The 25,691-nt window shown below is 52.7% G+C and overlaps 1 protein-coding gene across 5 annotated transcripts in view; it reads right to left on the bottom strand.

Annotated features, from left to right (window-relative positions):
- TSPAN9 (tetraspanin 9) overlaps nt 1-25,691 on the bottom strand; it is a 195,987-nt gene that overhangs the window by 86,028 nt on the left and 84,268 nt on the right. Inside the window, exon 1 of one of the 5 annotated variants that reach the window (XM_057492417.1) lies at nt 16,793-16,913. The exons of the other annotated variants lie outside the window; for them this stretch is intronic. The gene's annotated coding sequence lies outside the window, so the exon portion shown is untranslated. Of the gene's footprint in view, nt 1-16,792; nt 16,914-25,691 lie in introns of those variants that run through there. 5 annotated transcript variants of the gene reach the window in all.

Below are 25,691 nucleotides of genomic sequence, written 5' to 3'. Positions count from 1 at the left end.
GCTAGAAGGACCCTGAGTAAAGGGCAAAAGGACCATGGCCAGGGTGGTGCCCTGGACTGATAGCCAGTAAAGGTGAGTCCTGAAGAGATGGCCTTGACTTATCTTACAGAGGGCCGGAAGAAGGTAGTGGTGCAGGGAGCATGTAGTCTGCAAGACAGGGGCCAGTCCCTGAAAGGAGACACCTGGACAAACCTGGGCAAGCAGCTGAAGAAAGGCACTCTCAGCCAGCAGGCATCTGACCTCCTGAACCGCCCACCAAAGACAAACGATGCATTCTTAACAGACTATTTAGCATGGGCAGTACACCGAGCAAGGACCCCGCAGGATTCAGTGCTGAGTGAGACACGGCTGTGGGCCTCACAGCCAGCTGAAGAGACCAACCCTCTATCTCAACTCCAAGACCACACCTAGAGAGGCCCACAGCAGAGTGGCGTAGCGAGCCTGCACCATGACAGCACCGGCCAAGAGCTGCCTCCCAGGCTCTCCCCTCGGAGGAGGGCTCCCTGGAGCGGCATGGCCAGGGGGAGAGGAGGACGGAGAGCATTCCAGGATGGCCTGGGCATGGCACATTCAGGGGGCAGTGAGGAGACGCCTGCCTGAAGCAGGAGAACATGCATGGAGTCAAAGTGAGGTCCTGGGCAAGGCCACGCAGGACACAGGGAAAAGCTGGGCTTCATCCTGGAGCTTCCCGAGCCATGGAGGCAAGTGACAAAACCGGCGCCCTAGAAAGCTGGGCCTAGTCGCAGGGTGGAAAGGCACGATCAGCCACTGTGGTTGCCTCAATTCCTTAAATTTGGGTGCAGAAGGAACCACGACAGGGAAAAGATGGTCTGGGACACCAGGTCTCCTGCCCCACTCCTGACTCCCAACAACTCACCAAGCTCAGGAGGGCTGGAGGTACAGACCGTCCTTGAGGATCTCTGAGCATGTGAACAAGGCAGCCTGCCTTTTCTTTCCTTTTTTATTTTTTTTAAACAACAGAAAAAGTGAAGCAAGTACAGAATTCCCAGAGGGGAGGAAAAGAAGTGAATATGTGAAATCAACATGCAACATCTCCACTGACTGGCAACTGGGGAGATGTGGGCTTCAGAGTAAATGCCAAGCTTGCTTTGCCTCTTCCAGAATTTCTCAGGCTTGCAGTGTAAGACAGAGCTCAGTCTTCAGTCTCTCACTCAGCCACACATAATCACAGGTGATGGACCAACACAGCCCCTTCTGACCTGCCATGAATATTTCTGTATTTGACAATGTGTGCAGCTCATGAGGTATCCTGGACAGCTAAGCTTCAAACAAGGCAGCTCCACCCAGAATTTACGTTAGATACACAGTGGCACTAGCTATCCTAAGGAATGTGTGAGATGGGCTGCCATCCTAAGAGAAAGGAGACATACCCCAATTTTTAAACTCCAAAATTGGGAACTTCTTTGGCAATATAGAAAATGCTTTAATTGCTAACAACCCATTTATGGATAATGCCAAAAGAGAGAAAGGCTGGAGAGGCCCCCAGGCGGGGCTACACTGTCATGTGTTACCACACTTGACCAGGATTCAGGAGGGACGATGATAACAACAGAGAGAAGGTCGGGGGAGGAAAGAACTAAAGGCAGTTCTGTTTGCGTCTTATTTGTTCAGTTTCAGAGACCAATAAGGAAAACAAACCGATAGGGGCTGCGGCGGTGGGAGGGCATACAGCAAGGGAGCTGCTCGTCCAGCCTGCCTCCTGTGCCCAGGCACCTTCTCCTCTGGGGAGACACTTGCTCCTCCCTCCCTCAGCCCCCAGAGCTCTGTTCCAACTGCAATTAGTTTGCCCACCTGCCTCTGCTCTGGCCACCAGGCTTCCCAAAGGAGGCAGGGGCTCTGTCTTGAGGCCCCCAGGTGCGCCTGTCACAGTCACCACCACAGGGCAGGTGCTCAGGAAGTGGCGGGAGGTAGAGGGGGAAGCAAGTCTGCCATGCCTGAGCCCTGAACTCCCTCCACGGACAGCCTGGAAGCCCCAAGTTCATTAATCAGAGGATGGGATACAAACCAGAAATCTACAGAATTATTCCTAGAAAGCAGGCTATCTGAAGGCAACAGAACCTGATTAGGGAACTCAGGAAATTTAAATGTTCGGCTATACATACAGAGTTTAAAGGTCAGCTGTTTGTTCACAGCCGTATCCTCAGCACACAGCACAACTGGGATGTAAGGAAAAAGAAATTTATGGGTCACAAGGCCATTTTGGAGGAAGACTCAGGAAAGGTAGGAGGTTGAACAAGAGAAGATTGAGACAGAGCTAAGACAGGGGAGCAGCTGCTCTGGGACATGCCCGCCCCCATACTGGGTGGGCCCTGCGTTTGGAGGAGCTCACCACCAGCTGAGTCCCCGGGAGTTCATACAGTCTCCCTGGTGCTGCGGGCACGTCTCGTAGTCCAAGAGCGGGCTGTGCTTACCCCCCATTGGAGGCCACTCTCGACTACGGAGGAAACAGGACTGGGAAGAGACCCTCGGCTGAGTGTCCACACTCCGTGAGCACAGATGGGCATACTGGTCAGAGCAGGCCCTGGTGATACTGCACACAATCAGCTTAGTTCCAAGGAAACAGGGTCACAGCTGTAGACCAGCCACACTCCTCCTGACACAGCCAGGAGTCTGGAAAACGAAGCTTCTAGATCACAAGAGGTGTGGCTGGTGGCCCCAAAGCTGGCACCACTCAGCTCAAACCGCACACCCTAGTGAGTGTGGATCCGCAGGGCACCGCTCTGGGGGAAAGGGTGGTGTGCCTCGGATGACTCAGGGACCCCTGCCCATACCCATCACCCAACTCACCACAGGGAACCAAGCTCTGGCAAAGTAAGGTCACGGAAACAAACCCTGACTCTGGGACTCAGTAGATCTGTGCCCGAATCCCCTCTGGGGGAGTGAAGTAAACTAGAATGCCCAGTTACCTGTTGTGTATCTCAGTTCCCCCAGCAACAAAATGGACGCAATAATATACAGCCCCCCTCGAGTATGTAAGAAAATAGAGATGAAGGATTACGACTGCAGTGCACATAGCACAATGTCAGCAATGAAAATGTTCAATGCATTGAGGCACTACTATCTTTATTAACAATAACTATTATAATACGTATGGTCCCAGTTCCCATCTAACGATGATATAGCTGGACAGAGAAAGATGCAACACACAGCCAGTGAAAGTGTTCTGGGCTCAGCTGAGGGCAGGCAGCTGCCCCCAGGAGGCCCTCCCCTCTGCCTGCATCTGGCCACCGCCTGCTCATGACAGCAGATGTTCGCCTGGGCCTGCTCTGTCTTCTGAGCCCCAGCACGCCTACCTGCTAGGAGTCCTACTTGGCATCTGCACGCGCGGCTCCAGCTTCACATGCCCCAGAGGGACGATCTTGCCCAGTCTGCTCCCCTGGCAGTACCTCCCTTCTCAACAAATGCCCTAAACACCCATCGCACCCCTTATGCTGGAAGCCTCACAGTCATCCTGGACTCCCTGTCATCACCTGCCCCCACTGCCAATCAAGCAAGCCCAATCCAGTGAGCCGCCTTCCCCTTCTCTCTCCACAGGCACTGCCGAGTCCAGCCCTCCAGTGCCTCTCACCTGGGCGCCTGCAGCAGCCTGGGACAGAGCACACATTCCCTCCTACACCAGAGCGCACTTCTGCATAGAGCAGCCAACCCCATCTTACTCCCATTGCTCTCCTATCTTCATGCAATAAACATGTATCCAGAGTCCTAAAGGCCAGGAACGACGTGCCCCTGCCCACCTCTCAGCCCATCTCCAACCACTCTCCTGTCACTCATGCTCCAGTCAAGGAACTACCCAAGCTCGTGCTCCTCAGAGCCTTTGCCCATGCTGTTCCCTCTGCCAGGAATGCTCCTTCTCAACTCACTGCCTGACAGTTCTGCTCATCCCTGAGCTCTTGTGAATTCTCCAACTAGTCTCTCTGGTTCTCCCGCTGCTCCCCTCCCACCTAGAGCAAAGCTCCCATCAATATACAGTCTCAGCACCATGTGCCTCTTCCTCACATAGCATCCATCCCAACTTGAAAGTGCATGTTTACATGAGTGACAATTTGCTGTGGACCCAGAACCACAGGGGGTTGAGGACTGGGTCTGTTTGTCTCGCTGCTGTACACCCAGGGAAATGCCTGGCCAGCAGTGGAGCCCCATAAATCCCCGATGAACAGATGAGTAGGAGCACAAAGGGAGTGTGCACAGGGCAGGCCAGCATCAGAAGAAGGGCTGCATGGGCCTTCAGGTATGTGGCCACCTCAGGCCACCTGAGGAACAGAGCTTCAGGACACAGTCACCCATGTGGTCTCTAGGTCCTCAACTCCAAGACGAGGAAGCTGACCTAGTTGGTTCTGCAAGGCTCCCCGAGCCCTGAAATTCCCACTGTGAAACTGGACCTGACTCAGCTCTGGGAAGAGGGGCAAGACTGGACAGGCAGCAGGCAGGAAGAAGTGCATCCTGGCAGGGGAATTGGCTTGGCAAAGCCAGAAGCAGGAGAGTGCCCAGGACACCTGGGAGGACACGTCCACATGTCCGGCCGAAATGAAGCTTCACAGAAAGACCTGAGAGGGGAGTGGGGTGGAGGACGGATGGCCCCAGCTGCCAGTTACATGTCTGTGCCGTCTTCCCCTCCCCCTGCTCCTCTCGCCAACTCCGTGCCCTGCAGCCTGCCCTACACTCCCAACAAAGGCACACACACAGTCACTGCCCCTCTGTCCAGAACCACTTTCCCCAGTGCTCTGACTAGCCCACTGCCACAGTCCTGATGGCACTACCGCTGCCCCTTCTGTGACATCTGGGGAGGCACTTCGGGGCCTCGGAGCACCAATACACCCTGAGTCCATCACACCCCGGGGCTTCCTGTTCACTGACCTTCCCTCCCCTAGACTGTGAGCTCCTGAGGGCAGGGTGAGAGCTGTGTCCACCATCTTTGTGTTTCAGCCCTTGCACTGTGCCCAGCACGCAGGAGCTCTTGAATCATGAACACGGGAACGAAGCAGGGCAGGCCTTTGAGAGGCTCTTGGGTGAGGTGATAGCTGCTCTTGAGGAAAATGAGCCTTGGCTTAGAGCAGCACAGGCTTTATGCAGAGATCCAGAACTGCACCCCCAAAGGACAACAGTCTCCTCTCTGAGCAGGCCTACAGGGAGAGGAAGCAGCAGAGGCTGAGCCCTGGAAGCACAGGCTGGTGGCCCATGGTGAGTTGCCCACCCTGTGGTCTTGGGCCCTTTTTCCAGGTACGTCCCAAAGCAGCCCCACCTCTCATCCCCAGTCCAATCAGCAACTCTGTCAGATCCTTAAAAGCGCCTGGTATGCAGGGCATTGTACTGGGCAGACAGATGTACCACATGCGCACACACACACACGCATGGAGCCACTCACTCCTGGAAGACAGAGGAGAAAGAATTTGTTATTAGTACTTATCACAGAGGGCAGGTGGCGTTGGGGAGGATGAGATAAGGCCAGACTGTGGGCACAGGGCAGTGTGATGAAGCCTGAGCTTTATGGCCATGCGCCTGTGGAAATTCACTGACCCAGCAAATCCAGTATTCCTAAACCACTCCACGGAGGGCACCGCCTTGCCGCTGGGACAGCGCTCTCCGACCCCACTGCCAGCCTGCCTGCGAGGCGGCCCTGGGACCGGGCCCCTCATGCTGATGAGGAAGTGCTGCCCTGCTCTTCCCTCTCTCTGCAAACCTGGAGCCTCCACAGGCAGAGCAGCATGTGAGTGGCCCCTGGGGACGCTCCACAGATGCTTCCACCTGCTCTGAAGCCGGCAGGGGGCGGGAGCCCACACATGGTCAGGTCTGCCCGCTGAGGGGCTGGGATGTGTGGGTGGCTGGGTGGGAGGTGTCACTGGGTGTCCCTGCCAGGTACAGTATGGCTGGCTAAGGACTCACAGGGTGTGAAGTCGCTGTGGTCTCCAAACCTCCAGGGGCCTCTGTGAAGCAAGGCAGCAGCTCCAGCATCATCCGTTCCGCCTCTTCCCTTGGCCCACCCAAGGCTGACCCATGTCCATGCAGTGTCATTCAAGGTGCCTCCCGCTGAGGGGGCCTCAGAGAGCCATCCAGCCCTTGCAAACCTGGGCATCCTTCTCATCTCAAAGTACCTGAGGGGAAGGCAGCCCCACACCACACCCTTTAGTCTGCTGTTCAGCTACCAAAACCCTTCAAGTCCCAGAAAGGTCTTTCCAAAGCCTCTCCTAGGTCGCTCCAGCAGAAATCTATTCCTGTTGTAACCCAGCCATAGGTCATGTGCACCCAAGGAACTTTTACTGGCACACACTTCCTCAACACAAGCCCAGAATGCAGCCAGCAAGCCCACACGCAACCCTGACTCAGGACACATGCACGTCCCCTGTCCCAGACCCTCCCCACGACAGCCAGCCCAACTCTGCGTCCATCTGCCCCAGCCTCCAGTCCCAGTGCACCTGCCACATGCTGCCACCACCACTGTCCTGAGAGAGCTCTGAGCTCCACACTGCCCCCCACCCCACCACCAGCTCAAAAACTTTCACTGGCTCCCTAGGGATTTAACACACTCAAGCTTGGCTTCTTTGAGACCTTCTACACTGTATTTTGTTGCCTTATTTCCCACGAGTCCCCAGCCTGTGCCCTCCGACCTATGCCCTGTGCTCCCAGGAGCCAGAGCTCTCACCATTCTCTGGACACGCCCACTTCTCCACCTCCACGCCCAGGCTCATGCACTGCCTGCCCCCACAGGGCTCCACCACCCATCTGTCTTTAGTAGGCAGTTCAAGACTTGTCTCAAATGCCACGTGCTCCATGAAGGATCCCCTGATGCTAAGGATCTCCCAAAACTAAGAGGCCCTCTTCTTGTTCCTAACCTCTCCTTGGGCACTGAGTTTACTCTGCCTTATATGATGGTGGTTTGCACAAATGTCTTCCTCCAAGACTACAAGAAGCTCCTGAGGTGATAAACTCACCTTTATTCCCCCTGAAGCAGCTAGCCTAGGTTGATAAGAGGTGGACACACAGAAATCTGCAGTGACATTAACTGGATCCCTCACACAATGCACACAGTCCCCAAGGCCCACCCCTGCCTTCACCATATGTGCTCACCTAGACCCATGCATTGGACACCAACACTGCCATCAGCCTATCCTGTAGGTGCTCACGTTGTTAGATCACACCATTTGTCCTCCCATCTGCAGGCCTTCTCTGCAGTCACCCACCAGATTCGGCCATCTCCTAAACCACCAGGAGCTCAGATGTCTAGCCTGGAGCTCAGAGAGTGTGGCTGGGCTCCGCAAGGCCCAATGCTTCTGGGTGGCTGCGTGTCACCATCCCCCAAGCTCAGGCCCCAAGAGGAACTTCCTTATCCAGTCGGGCTGGATGCCAGGCACACCTGCTCTTCCCCTCCCCCACACTCCTGCCAGAGGAAATGCCAGCCAGCAGCCCCAGCCGGACAGACATGTGGGCCCAGGCACTGAGGACTGGCACTGCCCCTCCTCCTCCACCCCCAGGCCTGAGCCCACCAGCACCCCGGCATCTCCCCACCCTTCCAAGAAGGCTCACTCGGCCCTGCCGCCCTGTCTGCCTCCTATAGGCATAGCCCGGGAAACAGTCCTACTGCAGGGAGCCGGCAGAACGAAGGGCTGGGGCTGGGCCCGCTCTGACACTTACTGTCTGCGTGACCTGAGCCAGAGGCTCACAGCGTTCTGAGCACAGTACACGTTTTCGGAGTGAATGAATGAGTGAGCACACTTCCATGTCCTCATCTGTAAGAGGGCGGTAGGCATGGTTGTGAGGGCAAGTGAGGCATCGTGCAGAGGACGGCTCTATCAGATGGGCAGTTCCACACTGCAGAACCTTTCACCCACCCCCACCGGAGCCATCCATCACATTTCCCATGAGCTCGGTATCAAGGCAGAGCACACTGATACTAGCCACTGAACATCCCCTGAGCACCCACTAAGTGCCCGTCCTGGCTTGCCACTGCAGTTGCTACCGAAGCTCACAGCCCTTAGGAGCCAAGATCCATCCGGCGGAAGGGCAGCAAGACCAAAGGGTGACAGGAAGCGCAGGAGCCGGAGGGGGCAGCACAGACAGCGCTCAGAGGACTTGCCCAGTGAGCGTGGCCTATCTGGGAAGGCTGCTTGGAGAAGGTGGGACGTGTGCTGGACTATCGTTCTAACAGGGAGGCAGAGGAGGGCTCGCTCAGGGCTCTCATGCTAACGGACCCACCTGACCCTCCCCACACTCTTCCATGATGTGTAAGCAGAGCAGTCCTCCCAGTTCACAAATGAGGAAACTAAGGGCCAAAGAGAGGAGCAGGCTCGTCTGGGGTGATTAGGGGCAGAGCTGGAGGGGAATCCACATCTCCTGACTTCCAAACCAGCAATCTTCCCCTACACAAGGCAGTTTTCCCTGGGCCCAGGCTGAGCTCCGCCGCTTTAATGCCTTTAAAGCTGACCGTGCTAAGGCATACCTTAGCCACTCACACATGCGGAGGGAGGCGGGGAAGGGAACGGAGGGTGGGGAGCACACTCGTGCATCAGGATGACCCAGCCAGGAACAACAGAGGAGCCCTGTGTCCCAGCGCCTGGGGACAAGCCCTGCCACTCCAGCCCTCCTACACCAACCTGCATCACCCCTCAGCCAGCATAGCTGCTCTTTTTGACTTCACACAGCATGAACGTCAGTGCTGTGCTGAATGAGAACAGAGGCCCATACTCCAAACCACAGCTCAGGTGGAAAGAAATACAAGCCAGCGGTGGGCTGACAGAAGCTTACCAACCAGCTCTCCAAGGGGAAAAGCCCTGATTCGTAGTGCTTGCTGTTTTCCATGGTGTAAATACTCCCACAATGGCCAATTTCAAGCTACCAGTGGCTTAACATCCAGTTGGCAAATTTTCTGATCATTTATTAACAGGCTCTTGAGAACCAGTACATGGAGGCGCCATCAAGCCACTGCCGCAGCCCGGCTCCCCTCCCTGCAGCTCCTCCTGCCCCAGAGGGAAAGTCTGGGGTTACGGTGCGGGGGTGGGAATGGAGGCTGGAAGGGTGGGGCAGCCCTCTGTCCGTCTCCTGGGGTCGCCCACTGGTGACCTCACACCAGAGAGACAAGTAGGGTCCTGGACTGGAGTGACCCTATCATGTGCGTCAGACCAGGCGACTGCTGTGCTCAGAACGCCGTAATGGCTTCCCGTCTCCCTCAGAGTAAAAGACAAAGTTCTTATGCACATTTTCACAGTTCACACACACACACACACACACACCCTCACCCCACTCACTCTCTCCTCTCTGGCCATACTTCTCGCTGTTTCTCACAGTAGAGCCTTTACACCGGCCATGCCCTCCATGGAAACACTTTCCCTCTAGATTTCTGCCTCGCCCATTCGCTCATCTCCTTTACACCTTTGCTCAAATGCGACCTTTTCCCTGAGCCCCTCCCAGCCCCACACTTAAAACGGCACTGCCCCCAGCACACTTGGTCCCTCTTATCCTGCTCGGCTTTTTCCAACATACAATAGAGTTTACTTTTTCATTGACTGCCCATGATCTCTCTCCCCTACCAGGACTGAGCTTCCTGAGGACAGAGATTTGGGTAAGTTTCATTCATTGCTGTATTATCATAGCCAAGATTGGAGCTTTACACATGCTAGGTGCTCAATAAATATTTGCTGAATGAATGACTGAATGCCCAGAGGAGGTCGCTGCCAGATCCTCCAGGCACCATCTTGGCTTCTGAAGAAGAGGGAGGCAGCTGGAGAGCAAGGGACCCCAGTGGTCAGTGCCCTGCCACAGCCACAACCTGCACCCCACCTTTGTGCCTCATTTTCTCTCTTTATTTAGATGGAAGTGACCCTCAGTGGCTAACTCTGGGCAGTACCAAGGGCCAGGGCTAGTGCCAAACAGGATACCAAGCTGAAGACCTCTGAGCTCTGCAGTAGGAGGCTCTGAGATCAAGCCCAAGGCATTCCTTTAAAAGGTCTTATGAAAGACAAGCTCTTTGCTTCTCCTCTGCACCAGGCACACCTGGGCCCCTGACCACACCATGCCCTGTTCACCAGCCCTGAGCCTATGAGAAACCCCCAAAGAACGCTCCCCACCCCAGTGGATAGAGCCAGCAGAGCCGCCCCATCATGCCTCGGGCTGACTCCCCACATGCAAAGCGGCCAGCTCACACTGCTATTTTAAGCTCTGCGGGCCCAGCTGCAGCATGTAGCCACAGCAGGATGCCGGCCTGGGTTGGAGGTAGGGAAGGCTAACTCACCAAGAGTGTTGACCTGGGGCACCCAGAAAGGGGTGGGGGGGGGTTGGTCATTCTGCAAAACACCAGACCTTCTTTGGAGGAACCAGAAGCTCCCAGTCCACACCCTCAAATACACCAGCCATGGGGAAAGCAAGTCAAGAGCTGCACTGGGCACACCCAGATTCCATTTCGGAATGTGACCCCCGGAGTTGCCACATAAAAATGACTCCGAGCCCCACCCTGCCAACCCCCAGGAATTCCAGCCAAGCTACAGCCAGCACAGCACCCACCTTCCTGGGCCTGACAGTGCAGGACAGCAACAAGGATGCAGACTGAAGACAGGCACCAGCCCACTGCTACCTGGGAATGGCTTTCCACCATGTCCCTGCCACACACCTGGCCCCTCAGCACCTCTGCTCTTGTGCTTGGCACACAACCTTGCTCAACAAACACTTGCTGATTAAGTGATTGTTTCTAAATGTATTCTAAAACCAAATACGATGAAAGTGGTCAAGGGACAACCTAGCCTTGGTTACTATTATCATTATCATCATTACTGTGCACATTTCTGCTGACTTCATCAGGCACCAAAACTGAGAAGAAAGACCCAAGGACCAAGGAGCCAGTAGAGCTGAGTGATGACCCGGGGATGCAGCCCCACCAGCTCCAAAGGGGAGCTCTCTGGGAAGCATGTCCCTGAAGTTATGCAACAGGGAGGCCCTGCTCCCACCCACCCTTCTCCAAATGACACCCAGCAGTCAGGAGTTGGCTTAAGAGGCATTGTGCAGAACAGACTCTCGGTGCGAGCTATTCCACTCATGTTGCAGGACAACAGCGAAACCACCCCGGGCAGGACAGGTCACACACACCTGGGGCTCCCAGCTGCATCCTGCAGCTCTAATTGCTCAGTTTAAGCAACATCAGCACCAGGGAAAGAGGAAAGGGAATCCAGAAGGTGATGTAATTAGGGAGCTCTGGGACCTCCTCTCTCATTGCTACCCATCTATCTCCAGACTGAGCCAACCATCCACACCTTAAAAAAGGAGGTGAGTTGGAGGGGGAAATTCCTTGAATTTTCTTATTGGAAGAAGATCCAGAAGTGATGGATATTCAGGATCATTGAATCCATTCTCTCTTCCCCTTCCCTTCTCTGGCTTCAATCAATGCAGACTTTCTGAACAGTTCTAAACATAAAAGTAATGACAACAGCTTGCACTTACAGGAAAATATCCTTCATTCAAAGGAATCATTTAAGTGAGGACTTCACCCTCACAAGAGACTAGGAAGCAACTGTAGCTGACATCATTGTATCCCAGGTAAAGTGATGGGCATCAAGCCAGCCACTGGGTGGGCCAGAATCTCCTTCCAAATGCCAAGTTCCCTCCCAAACAGCATCTCTCCCTGTGGTCCCAAAGACACCTACTTTCACATCCTAGGATATCTGGTACCAATTGCAAATTCTGGGGCTCACTCTGGCCTTACCAAGTCAGAATTTCTGGAAGCAAGACCATTGATACCCTCCTTGGTTAATAAAGTCTCCAAGGGGTTCTAAGATGCTAAAATGTGAGGGCCCTGCTAGCTCTTCCTTTCCCACATCCACCACCTCTAGCACATCTTCCAGAACTAGAGGCTTTTGGGTACCAGACCCCCACTGCTCTCTCCGGTTCACCTCCTGAAGATACATCTGTACATAATCACCAGAGTGACCCCGTGAAACCTCTGTCAGTAATCTGAGGTCACACCAGCTAGGGGACAATGCTGGCCAAAACTGCTCCTCTCCAGGAAGGCCTTATCTGCCAAAATCTCTCTGTCAGCCCAAGCCCACAGTCACAGACATGACTAATGAAGAGAACGTGACAGGAGAGAGAAAGCGAAGGAAGAACAGAAGGTTAGGATCAGGGCACCCCAGGGTTGAGTTTCTCTCCCTCTTGTAAGCATCAGTGTGACTGCTCACTTTCAGACACCTCACTGCAGCAACGCTGACAAAGTAGATACCTGGTGTTCCTACATAAGGCCTCGAGGTGGCTTTCAACCTGTGCTCCATCATCTGCCTTGACCTTTATCCACCAGCCTGTCTTAGACTCAGCTCCCAGGAGGCTGTTCCAGCCTCGGGGAAGGCTGTGCAGCCTGGCTCTGCTCTCCACCGGCCTGCTCCAATTCTAGGCTTCCATTAGCATCCCCTCCTGTGGCATGGCACAGAGGCTCCTTGGGCTGCTGGCCCAGTTATAGACTGCCCCTCCTCATGGCCCCAACACACGCCCTCCCGCACTGCCCAATCACATGGTCTCACTGGCTCAGCCTGGACAGCCGCTGAGGGCGCAAGTCTTGTCTTTGCAAATGGACTGTCAGCTCCAAGACAGCAGAGCACCAGTGGGATTCCTGCCGCGTGCCCTGAGCAGCTCCGGCATCCTAGTCATGTGGCGGTGACTCAATGAGCATGTGCTGAATGAATGAACCAAGCCCGAAAAGCCAGCAGCCAACTCTCCATGGTACCTGCTGTGAACAAAAGGAGGGAAAAGAGAGGCAAGGAAATCACGGGGAGAGAGAACAGAGAACAAGAAGGAAGAGTTCATGCCCCAGAGCCAAGGACAAGGCCATCATCTCAGAGGGCCACAGGCCCAAGGGACCCAGTGGGGTGTGCCAGCAGCCTCCCGGCCTCCCACACCCTGTCAGTAACCAGAACTGGCAAATCAGCAGTTTCCTCATTCCCTCAGCAAAGCATCTCCCAAGCAGAAAGCTGTCTGATCTGGATTAATTAGTAGAGTATAAACTCCCCTAATCTGCTCCCTCCTAGCCCACCTTTCAGAAAGGGAGATCAGCACCCTAGGGAGGGCTGAAGAGGCAGGGGGGGAGCTGGCTTGTCCCTTGGGATCCTGCAGCATTCTCCACCAGCCCCAAGCGGCCAAAATATCTGCCTATCCCACATCACACACAGCTCCCCAAAGACTCCAAACGCCCCCCAGGGCCCTCTGGGACAGGGACTTCGGACACAGGCACGCACTGTGCACAGGCACTGACTGTGGGCCGCCTCTCCATCAGCTGGGGTCCTGGCTATGGCTCCAGCTCCTAGCACAGGTGCCCACAGGACATCACGGCAGCCCGTCCCAAAAAGCAAAGGAGCGGAAGGAGTGATGGAATGAATCTGAGTGAAAGACTAACTCGAATTGCACAAGGCAGGATGCTGGGAAGGGCTGAGGGGCAGAGTGGGTTTGAGAACTCAGGGTGGGGCCAGAGGACCAGTTCTGTACCAATAACTCCTGTGAGCTGCAGTTTCTTCATCTGAAAAATGGGCATAAGGCCTCCCTCCCTCCAGGGCTGTCCGAGAATCCAATGAGCCCAGTAAGAGTTACTCACTCATGTCCCAATCTCCTCTGCAGAGGTCTCCCAAGGAGGGCCCTCCACAGGCACCGTCTACACCCTGCTTGCACTTGCCCAGGCCCAAGACATTGCAAGGCAGCCTTGTCGTTTCACAGCCCCAACAACCACACAGCTGTTCCTAAATCTGAGTCCCACCTGCCTGCCTCTGCCTTCTGCCTTAGGGTGTGGGGAGCCGTGGGCTATATAAAATCAGTCACATTAGTATCAAACCCCAGCTCTGCTGCTTGTCAAGTTACTTAACTGCTCTGCACCTCAGTTTCCTCACCTGAATTATGAGTACAATAAATGACTAATGACACTTAGAGTCCATGGTCGACACCCAGTGCCTGATTCAGCACCTGGCTCATGCAACACTTAATAAATAGTAGATGATATTTTAATTATCATCATCATCATTATTCTGGCTAACAGAGTTAGTTCTTCCCTGTGGAGCAGTAAAGCAGAGGCCTAATTCGTCTCCCAGGTGCCAGCCTTCCACATGGAAGAAGATAGTATCACATGCCCCAGAGCCTTCTCTGCCCCAAGCAGAGCATCCCCACTCCCTCCACTGTTAGTCCCACAGCAACCAACAAAGCCTCTGCCAGCAGTGCACCCTCCTCTTTGCCTCCCCCGGTCTGCCTCTGCCCTCCCTGAAATGCAGCACCCTGAGCAGCTACAGCAGAGCAGCACAGCCCATCCGGCACCCCCCACCAGCACCGTGCACGTAGTAGGTGCACAGAAACTCTTGGTGGCAGAGTATTCAATGAATGAGCGAACACTCTGCTCCATGGAATCTGAACACTGCAAACGGCAGCAGGCTGCGATGGCTCCTGATCCAGATGCTCTGTTTCCGCCAGTGCAGCCTGGCACTGAATGCCCTCCACACGGTGCGTGAGACCCTCACAGACATCAGCCCTCAGCAGTGCCAGGGCTGCCTCAGGGCATCACATCAAGTATTTTGAAGCAGAGCTCCCCCTTCAATGCTCCTGCAGTATTCTCAAGCTCCATACAGGATACCGGTAAGAGGGACACCTGTGAATGCCGCCATTCCCTTCTGTCCTGTTCATTTGCTCCATTGTCACAGCACACTTGTGAGTTGAAGTCTCAATTCTATCACCCAATGTATTGGTAAATTAGTTCTCTCAACTTTTGGAAGATCACAGAATTTCTACCCAAGAAAGGCTATTACGAATTTTCAAATGAAATGCCTTCCATATCCAAATGAGGACACTGAGGCACAGAGCAGTGAAGTAACTTGCCCAAGGAGACCTATAATTTTGCAGCAAAACTGAGATTTGAGCCCTGGATCCTTCCTCTCAGCCCAGCTGACTAACAGTATTGCCGTAAAACTTCTGAATATGTACTTTGTGCCAGAATTTTAATACTTCTTTTCTCCATTACTCAAAATGACGTTGCATGATAAACACTGCTTTCCCACTTGACAGATGAGAAAGCTTAGGAAACCTGTCCTGGACCGCGCAGGCCAGGAGTACACACCGAAGCCGGGAAAAGACCCTGCTCTGTCTCACTCCAGACGCCCTGCCCCATGCCTCCGAGCATCAGGACTTCACCAGCTAGATGTCCCCAGGAACCCAAACAACAGGCTTGAATCTAAATCTTATCTTCCCGTGCCCACCCCTCCCTGTTCCTCCTTTGGCAGCCTCTACCCTGTTAATAGCACCACCACCAACTTAGTCAATTAAACTAGAAACCTGGAGATGTTCCTCAGACTCTGTTACTTTACCTCTTAACTCTGCAGATTCAAGCAAGCCCCCGGGCCCTGGGGGCCAAGCCCTTCCTCTCCCTCATGCCAGGCCCTTGGCCAGGCCCCTCAACCTGTCTCCTCCTCACAAAACTGACAAAAGAGTGTGAGCCAATCCTGTCTGGTGTCCTCCCTCCCCAGCCCATATCTATTTCCTGAACATCTTTTACATTTGCCCTCCCAATCATCTTTCTAAAATAAACTGATCTTGTATCTCTCCAATTTAAAAACTGCAGGCATGGGTTCTATTCCAATTTTTCTGTTTCAAATTACCAATTCTTTCACAACAACCTAGCAGGCCTTCCACTTGGACTCCTATGTATCCTGTAAAACTCAACTCCAATCTCCTCTCTGCCTCGTCGGGGTTCTGCCCACCTGACTTCCCTGCCAGGCCTTCTCGGGGAGCCCGGAAAGTGTCTCTGCCACAGGGCTCTCCCGCTGCACTTCCTCTCCATGCCTTTCGCCGTTATGTGTGAGCTCCTCCAGGGCAAGAAGGCAGTGCCTCTGAAGCCCCAACTTCAATTCATTTATTTGCTAATTTACTCAACCTTGAAAACCCTCAAGGAAAATTGTTGAGTGAATTAGCAAATCCATAATTCAGGGCTGTGTTTACAACTTTATTATAAAAAACAATCTTCTGTTCACTTAAGTAAAAACCTGTGTCTTGGGTTAAGATCAAATTTCTTTTGGAAAGATTATGTTAAAATGCTGACTGACAGGGGTCATTGTTAAAAGATGCATGAAATCCAAGCTTCCTGGTTGACAGGCACTTACTTCGAAGGCATCCATGACAATAAAGAAGATAAAAATCCAATTTGAAGAAATAAAGATCTGAGCTATAATAGATGTGTAACTAGACCCAAATGAATTAATCTGTTAATTGTTTCCATTTGCTTTAATCTATAGCAACTCCTAGATTGATGCCTTTCAAACTGCCAGGTCATTTACTCATTAGTGGGTTATGAAACCAGTTCAGTGGGTCAGGAAGAGGATTTTTTAAAATTAAAACAAAACAAAATATGAGACTGTACATCACATGATAATTTCATGAAACATTTTTTCAGGTATAGCATGCATACACATGTACATGTACTCCATCAAGTTTAAGAAACATGGCTCTGGATCTTTAATAGTGGCATGTGTGGCCCACAAGAGTCCCAGAATAGGGGTTGACTGTCCATGAGAATATGCACTTTCTAGGCATGAAATTCAGAGCCAATCACTTTCTGCAGGGGGCCACACCTGATCAAGAAGGTTTACCCAGCTGCAGGAAACACACTTGGATTCACCCTCCAAGATGAAAATGTGCTTAAGGATGCCAAAAAGGTATGGCTGGAAGATAGGAAAACAGGGCAAATCCTGTCACTGTGACAACTGGTCCCCAAGACACTTGATTCCGCAGTGTTATCTGCTGGGCACAACTCTGGCTGGGAATGTGGACTTAGGGTGCTTACGTTCAAAACTGGGAGAATAGTGCCCACCTCACAGTAATGAAGCAAAACTTCAAATGGACAATGTATAAATATGTACTCTTTATTCATGTATTCATCTCTTGATTGCTGAAACAAATCAAAGTTGGTTTAAAAAATGCATGAAGTTAGCTCAGCATAGAACTATACCTTCCTAAACCATTAAACTAGAGGAAACCAATTCTAAATTGAGCCAATATTTTATCCATCACAAATCCTACTTAGCTGTCTGCCTCATGCGTCTAGAGCAGACACCACTTCCCACTGGTTCTCCAAAACAAAAGGAAAACATCACGCCCTCACGCATTTAAAGGCTCTGTGCAGAGGACGATGGCCTTGTGTCTTGTTTCATTTCAGCCAGAATGAGAGGAATGGGCTTTAAAATACAAGAGGAAGACTCCAAAAGAGGGCTGTTAAGGACAGGGACAGGTGACAGAAGCAGGTGCTAGCTACCACCCTAGGCCCGTCCAACTGCACCCCACCTGGAGTCCGAGCTGGCCGAGTGTCAGGGTGTGTAACGCACCCAGCACACTCCCTTCCTTCCTAGATGACTTTGGGAGGTGCCTTCCTGTCTGTGGCATCCATGGTTCCAGGATGAAGCGGGATGGCGACTGTGGGGTTGCCACAAACAATCAGCCCTCCCCTGGGCCCCAAAGCCTATTTCCAGCTCCTGATAGTTCCTGTCTAATGCCAACATCGAGTGAGGAATCCAGGGCATCCTGGGCCCAGCATTGTTCAAATCACATATTCCTCTTCATAAAAAGCTACTGAATAACTCCCATTCCTCAGCCCTCCCAGGACAAACCCACATCAGAGGACAAGCAGCCAGTTCCCGTGTGAAGGGGACTAGGGGCGGGTGGGAGCAGAGGGTGTCTCCACTGCTGTCTGTCAGACACCCTGCAGCAGACACACAGCCTCCCAGAGCCCGCCTGCCCGCCCTCCGCATGAGCTCAACTCCCTGCGCACCACTGCGGCCAGAGCCTGCCCATGCCTGCAGTCGGACGTGCTGCCTTTTCGGTGTCAATGTTTCTACACCAGCTACCTCCCTGACTTCTTGTGAAAACTGCCACAAAACCCTCAGGCAGAGGAAGACTGCCCGTGTCTACTGAGGGCCCAAGTGTCGGGTACTGGGCTACACACCGGGGGTCAGGACCTCTTCACCTCTACAGATCACCAGCCACGCTGAAGACAGAAATGCAAATATTGAAAAAACACAACAAATTGTGTGCTAAATAAGTCAGAGAGGGATAAGAAAGGGAAAGGGAAGGAGGAGGAAGAGGTCAGAAGAGAGGGGAAAGAAGTCTACAGGGGGAGCAGCTGGCCGCACACCTGACCTGTAGCACCCAGTCAACACAGGGCCGCACGTCCCCAGCACCTGGCCCTGGGGGAGGAAGGCAAGAAAAACACAAGCTGGCTTTCGGCTCATGAGGAGCTTAAGATCTGCCTGGGGACCTCGCAGCAGAGCTCAAAGGACCCCACAATGCCAGGCAGCACCCAACCCACCCTCCTGACCGACCACATCTCCACCAGCATCGTAGGCTCTGTGCCAATCACTTCTGAGAAGAGGAATTCACTCCTTTGCTTCTTAGGTGGGAACACTGGAAGTCATGGAAATCCACATGAAAACAGCCGAACTACCACTGTTGGTCTATCAGCTTAGTAAACACTGCGTATATAGAGATCCGCAAGGCCACCGGTGCCAGCGCAGTGCGGCGCATCTCCGTGGAGTCTCCCACTCCCAGAAGCCCGGCCACCGCCCCACCTCTCTGTCACGGCCTCCCTGGCCTCCCGGCCATCTCTCCCTCCCCTCCAGCGCTTCTTCAGGGCCTCTTCCTAGCACTCAGCCCTGCTCATCTTAGCCCTGCGGAAATACTTCAATGGCTCCAGTTTTTAAGTGTCTGAAGAAAAGTGGGTAATTCAGAAAAGACTGTACAGGACTTGGTAGGGCCTAAAAGATGCCAATTCTCAGCCAAGGTTGGGGTGGGGTCGCTGGGACTAGGGAACGATGTAAAGATGGGAGACCCATGTACATTTTCCTTGGGATTCTCTCTGACGCTGGCCTCACACCTTCTCCCCACTAGGGTGGGGTGCCAGAATGGAGTCCAAGGCACCAAAAGAAAAGGGGCTGGAAATGTTCAACTGTTTAGTCTTCTCTTAACTAACTTTTTCATAGTGATTAGACCGAGACAAGATATTTTAATCAATCTACAGATGCTGATGGCACATCCTCCAATACCATGGGAGGCTAAGAGGAGGGAGCAGACCTATTTTGTGGACATTTAGACAACCCACTGGTGTACACGTAACTCAGGTAACAGTGGTGAGATGCCTGTTACATGCCCACTGCTTGCACATGGCAGGAAGGACAAGCTCTCTTGTGCCTGTGCACACTCTGTTTCCTGTGTGAATTGCAGTCCCCTCTTGGCCACTCAGTTTTCTCTGTGAAGGCTCTTCCTTTCCCACCCGCAGCAGACTGGACATTCTCTTCTCCATGCTCTGAGCCCCAGCCTGACCGTGTATCAAAACTCTCACTCTGCACAGGGCTCTAGGAGTCTTGATGCTCAGAACAGAGAGGGGAGGGGAAGCAGGGGAGATGCTAGTTCATCTCTGAATCTCAGAACCCAGCATGTTGCCTGCTTCATATTAGGTGAGAAATGAAAAATGAATGGATGAGCCAACGAGCAGATGCCTGCCAGGCAGACAATGCCCGCAGAGGGAGACAAATCCCGGACCCGTGGCTCTCCAGGCCCTCCAAGGGCTCGGCTGGGCAGCGAATGTTCCAGGTTGGGAAAGGAGCAGGGCACAGGGTTGAGCAGAGCCCTGGGAGCCAGCACAGGTCTGCTTAACATGCAGATGCAGATTCCCAGAAATCAATGCTCATTTTTAAAACACTGCTGCCTGGAGCCACCCTCCCTGCTTGGTTCCAGGGTTGGTGTGAAGTATCTTTCTATTTATAAAGCAACTCTCACTGCAATGGTGCAATGCCGGCCCCACATCCAGCCATGGAGGTGGGGTGAGTAGGGCTGAAGGAGAAACTGAGGCCTAGAAACAAGGTGCCAGAAATGCCAGGCAGGTTTCTTCACCAGAGAGATTATCCCCCTACCCTGGGGTCCCTCACCAGAGGGCTTCCTGACCAGCTAACGGGCGCTGCTCTTTCTCAGGGCTCCCATGACCACCACCAGGCAGGCTGGGCCTCCCAGGGTCTGTCTACGAGGGGACATGAGCCTGCGGGAGGGAAGCGCAAGGGCCTGGCCTCTGATGCGGGCCTCTGGCCTTGCCGGCGGGCGGCCCCCTGCCTCACCTCCTCCACGGCAGTCACACTCTGCCCGTGGGGCGGATGCAGCTCAGCACGCAGGGCAGGGCGCCCCCTCCCAGTGCCTTCTCTGTCCCTCTGCCTCCCCACGAACCTGCAGGAGCCTGGACGTCTGATGCCTGCACGGTCAAGGCCTCCCACGTAGCCCTCCTTGGCTTCCCCTCCCCATCTGGGTCTGGGTTCTGGGGGGCTGCCCTACTCCCCAGCCTCACCCCAGCTCCAGCACACTGCATACAACACCCTTTGCTTGACGAGGCCCGTATCCACAGAGCACACAAGAAGTCAGAGGCTCGGGCCCAACACTGCCCATTACACAGGGCACAGAGCTGTGGTGAGGGCCTTCCGAGTGCCCCTGGCCAGCTCCTCTGAAGGTGAGGGAGGGAGGATGAAAGGTGGGGTGAGGGGAGGCTCAAGACCGGGCAGCTGTCTTACATCACCAATCAGGAGGCTCCTAAGGTCCTGCTCATGTTGGTTCACACCACAGCTGAACAACTGCTGTGCACCGGGCATGTAACTAGACACCCTGAGGAAGGTCCTGTCCCAGGCCAGCAGGATGCACATGCTTGTGGAAATGGACACACACCCCTGTCTGTTTTCCAACACACAGAATCACAGAATGTTAGAATTGGAAGGCAACCAAAAAATCATTAATGTGTAAACCCTCTTTACATTGAAGAAAAACTGAGCCTCCAGAGGGAAAAATAAACTTATCCAGGGTCAGCTAGCAAGGTAGTAACAACCAATATGAAAGAAGTTTCTTGGCTCTGTGATTAGCATCTTTTCCACTACACTCTACTCATTCAACGAACATTTACTAGACAGAGATCTGCCAGCCACTATATTTGGCATATGGGGTCAATTTAAAACATCATTGGTCCCTGCTTTCAAGAAGCTTAAAATTTAAGAAGAAAGAGAGAGAAGGAGAGGGAGGGAGAGGGAGAGGGAAGGAGAGGGTTGTTAAACAGAAACTTTAAAACAAAATAAACTCTTTAAACAACACAAGAATGGGACACGTGGTGTAACACAAGTCAGACTACAGACAGGGAGGTGACTACTTCTGTGGGGGGCACCTGTGTGGGGCCTTCTGGGTGAGGGAGAGTCTGCCTGCCTAGCATGGAGAGGAAAAAGGGGAACCCGTCCTGTCCCATTGCAGAGAGAGCAGACGCAGAGACCAGAGTACTCGCAGAATCCGAAAAGGGCGAGAGGAGCAGTGCGCTGGTATGGCCTGTGGGGACTGTGGGTGCAGGACCCAGCCCCAGGAGAAGGGCCAGGAGGGCCGCACCAAGTCTGGGTTTCCCCCAGGACAATGGGGACCCACTGATGGTAATCCACGATGCCCATGTGCCTCCTCAGCACACCTGCACAGGTCTGCAGGTCAGCAGGCAAGGCCACTCTGCAGTGTGGCACAGGGCGGCGTGGTTAAGAAGCTGTTACAGTGCTCAGGTGAGACACTTGGAGCATCTGCACTGGGAAAGTGGGACCAAGAGACAGAGTGGAAGCAGAGACCAGAGAACCTGGACGTGGGAGTGGGAAGGAAAAGCTGGGAATGACTCTGACATCTCTAGAAGGGGAGGGCTGGGCTGGGCTGGGTGGTGGCATCTTTTCACCGAGACCATCCTCTTTGCTTAATGGCCTCACCTACTTTGTGCAGTTACTTACTTATCATGCCTACATGCCTTAAGACAGTCCTGTATTCCCCAGGGACTCAATCAATACCCGCAGGTTGATGTAGATTACACAGCTGAAGAGAGCCTCCCTAAGTGACAGTGCTGCAGGGCCTGATGCCCGTTGGGGCTCACTAGCAGGCCCCTCTCACCCCCTTCATGTGTGCAGTCAGCGGCCCCTAAACCAGGAGTGGGCAGTGGGGACACTGGGGGCAGGGGCCCAGGGACGGCAAGTGGAAACGCTTAAGACTAGACCCCCACCATGCTGATTCTGGGCACAAGGGTGGACTCAGCAAGCTGCTTTCACATCCCCTGGGTGACTCAAATGCTCATGAGACTACAAACCACCAATTACTAAACCCTTACACTCGAAAGATAAACAAGCCAGCAAAGCTAAGCAGTGGTCCATGCCTTTGAATGGAGGATGGCTACACAGAGGAGACTTGACACAGTTCATGCTGGTCCCCCATGTTCCCATCGGCCCAAGGCCACCTGCAAGCTGGGCAGGGAGACAGAGTGGCATCTGCATCCGAGGACCAGTCCACATCCCTCTTCCACAGCAGAGCACTGGGAGGAGAGGCTGGGGCTGGGGGCGGAGCACTGTGATGGATGAACCCTGCTTTGCCAGCTGCTGCCAGAGGGCCAGGGAGGAAGAGGAGAAATGAAAAGCCAAGGAGATATTTTCCCTGTGATTTGTGCCGACTGAGATGCCCCATAGCAATATTTATCCTGCGGCTCTGTCCCACTTTCGTTTATTATCCAGCTTAGCCTGAGTTATCACAGCCAGGACAGGACCCATAAACTACCTAGCTGACACCATTGGGACTGTGCAGCGTATTTTAAAATCTCAAGGAGCAGCTTCGACCCTCCACAGAAATTTAAAGAAATAGGTGCACTCCGCACCCTCTGGGGACTGTGGCCATTCTTGAAGCAGACCCAACGAGAGCCCATCACTCAGTGGCCACACTCCCAGAGATGCATCCTGGAGCTTGTGCCAGCTACAGCCTACCTACCAGTGGCAGACCACTGTCTGGTCAGGCCTGTATGGCACAGCTTCCAAAGATCATTTGAATTGTAATCATCTGTCAGTAGCAATTCACTAAACATTTGCCAGTAAATTAATGAATTACATATTGTATCTGTGCTGGGCAAATGGGCTTAGCAGTATAAGACCAAGTTCTCAACTATCTTACCTACCAGATCTAGTCACCAGATACACAGGGCTGGATAACCAGGAATAAGGAAAGGGAGAAGCCCGGCAGGCGAGGGGAGGCGCGGCAGTGGCCAGGACATCCAGGCCAAGGGGTCCTCGAGGTCAGGGCTGGCATCAAGGAAAATGTGAGAAGAGGGTGGACAGTAACTCCCAGACTGCTAACAGTGTCTGAAGATCACAGATTAGTTATGTGGTTTATGGCAGTGTATAAAACCAGTGGGGGAAAAAAAAAGATTTTAAAAAACCCTGCCTTCATATGTCTCACATTTTGATGTGAGGACAAGGGGGTAACAATGAAGATAATTTAAAAAGAAACAAAAAAAATTCATGTCTGATCAGTCATGTAGAAAAGAGAGATGGATTCTCAAGATGGCGGTGTGAGTAGGATGGCGGAAATCTCCCAAAACCATATATATTTTGAAAATACAGGGAATACAACTATTCCTAAAAGAGTGACAAGAAGATACAGTACATGAGTCAGGCTACATCTACATCTGTGAGAGCCCAGCATCTCACGGAAAAGGGTAGAATACAAAGCTGTGACCCGGCGGGACACAAGCACTCCCCCAGACCCCAGCTCACAGGCTGGAGGAAGGGAATCAGAGTGGGGAGGGAGTGGGAACACAGGACTGCTAAGTAACCAGCTCTGGTGGTCTGCCCGGGGAGAACAGATACACATTGCATAGTGCACTGGATATTGGGGGAGCGGAAAAGCAAGGTCCAAGATTGAGACTGCGAACAGGTTCCCACAGCCAGCTGCCCTGGGACAATAGAAAAGCAGGCACTTTAAAAGTCTTAAAGGGACAAGGGTTTAACAGGTGGACAAAATTGTCCTGGCACACGCAGACCAGCAGGCTGGGAACTTTAAGGAACTTCAGGTGCCCTAACCCCCTACATGGCAACACAGCTCTGAAGCCCCTTGCAGCAATAAGCAGCCTACCATTCATTTCCCCCTGCCGGGACTGCAAGCAAACTGGCTGACCCACCACTGCTGCAGAACAGCTGGGGAGCAGCCCCACCTACAGCAACCACACAGCTTAGCACAGAGGCTTCTCCCTGTGTGGGGCTAACCAGCCCAGGCACAAAGGGTGCTCCCTGTGCACAGGTGACCAGCACAGACAGTGGAGACTGGCGCAGAGTCCGGGAGGTACAAAGGGGCTTTGTTCTTGTGGCAGAACACGCGCTGCTTGCCTGCAACCCCTGCCAGTGCCCTAGGCCATCCCGAGGGCCGCCCAGCCCATGGCAGCTCCCTGCACGTGGTTGACCAGCTCAGACAGTGGAGATGGGCACGGAGACCAGGAGACATAAAGAGGCTTTGTTCTATGGCAGAACACATGCTGCGGGCCTGCGACCTCTGCCATTGCCCCAGGCAATCTCGAAGGCCATCCTGCCCACGGCAGCTCAGGGGATTAACCCAGAGGCTGCTCCCTGTGTATGGTTAACTGGCACAGACTGCAGAGAAAGGCAAGGTGACCAAGAAGCAGGAAGGGGCTTTGTTCTCCTAGTTGACACATACACTACTCGCTGGCGACCACTCCCACCACCATGAAAAGGAAGAACCTTGTTCAGTCCCAAATCCCTCAAAAACCAGAGAGAGGGCTTGGTGAGAATGAAATCACCAATCTTCCTGAAAAAGAATTCAAAATAAAAGTCATAAGCATGGTGATAGAGCTACAGAAAAATATGCAGGAGCTAAGGGATGAATTCAGGAGAGAGAGAACAGAAATGAAACAAACAATGGAATGATTTAAGAGCAGACTCGATGAAGTGGAAGAGGCCATTAATGGAATAGAAATCAGAGAATAGGAATACACAGAAGCTGAGGCAGAGAGAGCTAAAAGGATCTCCACGAATGAAAGAATATTAAGAGAACTGTGTGACCAATCCAAATTGAACAATATTCACATTATAGGGGTACCAGAAGAAGAAGAGAGAGAAAAAGGGATAGAAAGTGTCTTTGAAGAAATAATTGCTGAAAACTTCCCCAATCTGGGAAAGGAAATAGTTTCTCAGAACATGGAAGTCCACAGATCTCCCAACACAAGGGACCCAAGGAGGACAACACCAAGACATATAATAATTAAAATGGCAAAGATCAAAGACAAGGACAGAGTATTAAAAGCAGCCAGAGAGAGAAAAAATATCACCTACAAAGGAAAATCTATCAGGCTATCATCAGACTTCTCAACAGAAACCTTACAAGGCGAGAAGGGAAAGGCATGATATATTTAATGCAATGAAACACAAGGGCCTCAAACCAAGAATACTGCTTCCAGCAAGATTATCATTTAAATTTGAAGAAGGGATTAAACAATTCCCAGATGAGCAAAAGTTGAGGGAATTTACTTCCCACAAACCATCTCTACAATGTATTTTAAAGGAACTTCTCTAGATGGAAGTATGCCTTAGGCTAAATAGCTATCATCAGAGAAAATAAAACCACCACAAAGAAAGCAGACCAACCAAATACTAACTAAAAGCAAAATAAAATCAGCTATCCACAAAATCAGTCAAGGGAAACACAGAGTACAGAATAAAACACCTAACATATAAAGAGCGGAGGAGAAAAAAAAGAAGGGAGAGAAATAAAGAATCATCAGACTGTTTATAATAGCATATGAGTGAATTAGAAAGTTAGATAGTAAAGAAGCTGCCCTTCAACCTTTGGTAAGCACGAATCCAAAGCCTGCAATG

This window comes from Manis pentadactyla, chromosome 14, assembly GCF_030020395.1.
Source record: "Manis pentadactyla isolate mManPen7 chromosome 14, mManPen7.hap1, whole genome shotgun sequence".
NCBI lineage: Eukaryota > Metazoa > Chordata > Mammalia > Pholidota > Manidae > Manis > Manis pentadactyla.
Note: the sequence above shows the minus strand (reverse complement) of the source record. Positions and strands in the feature narration are given on the sequence as shown.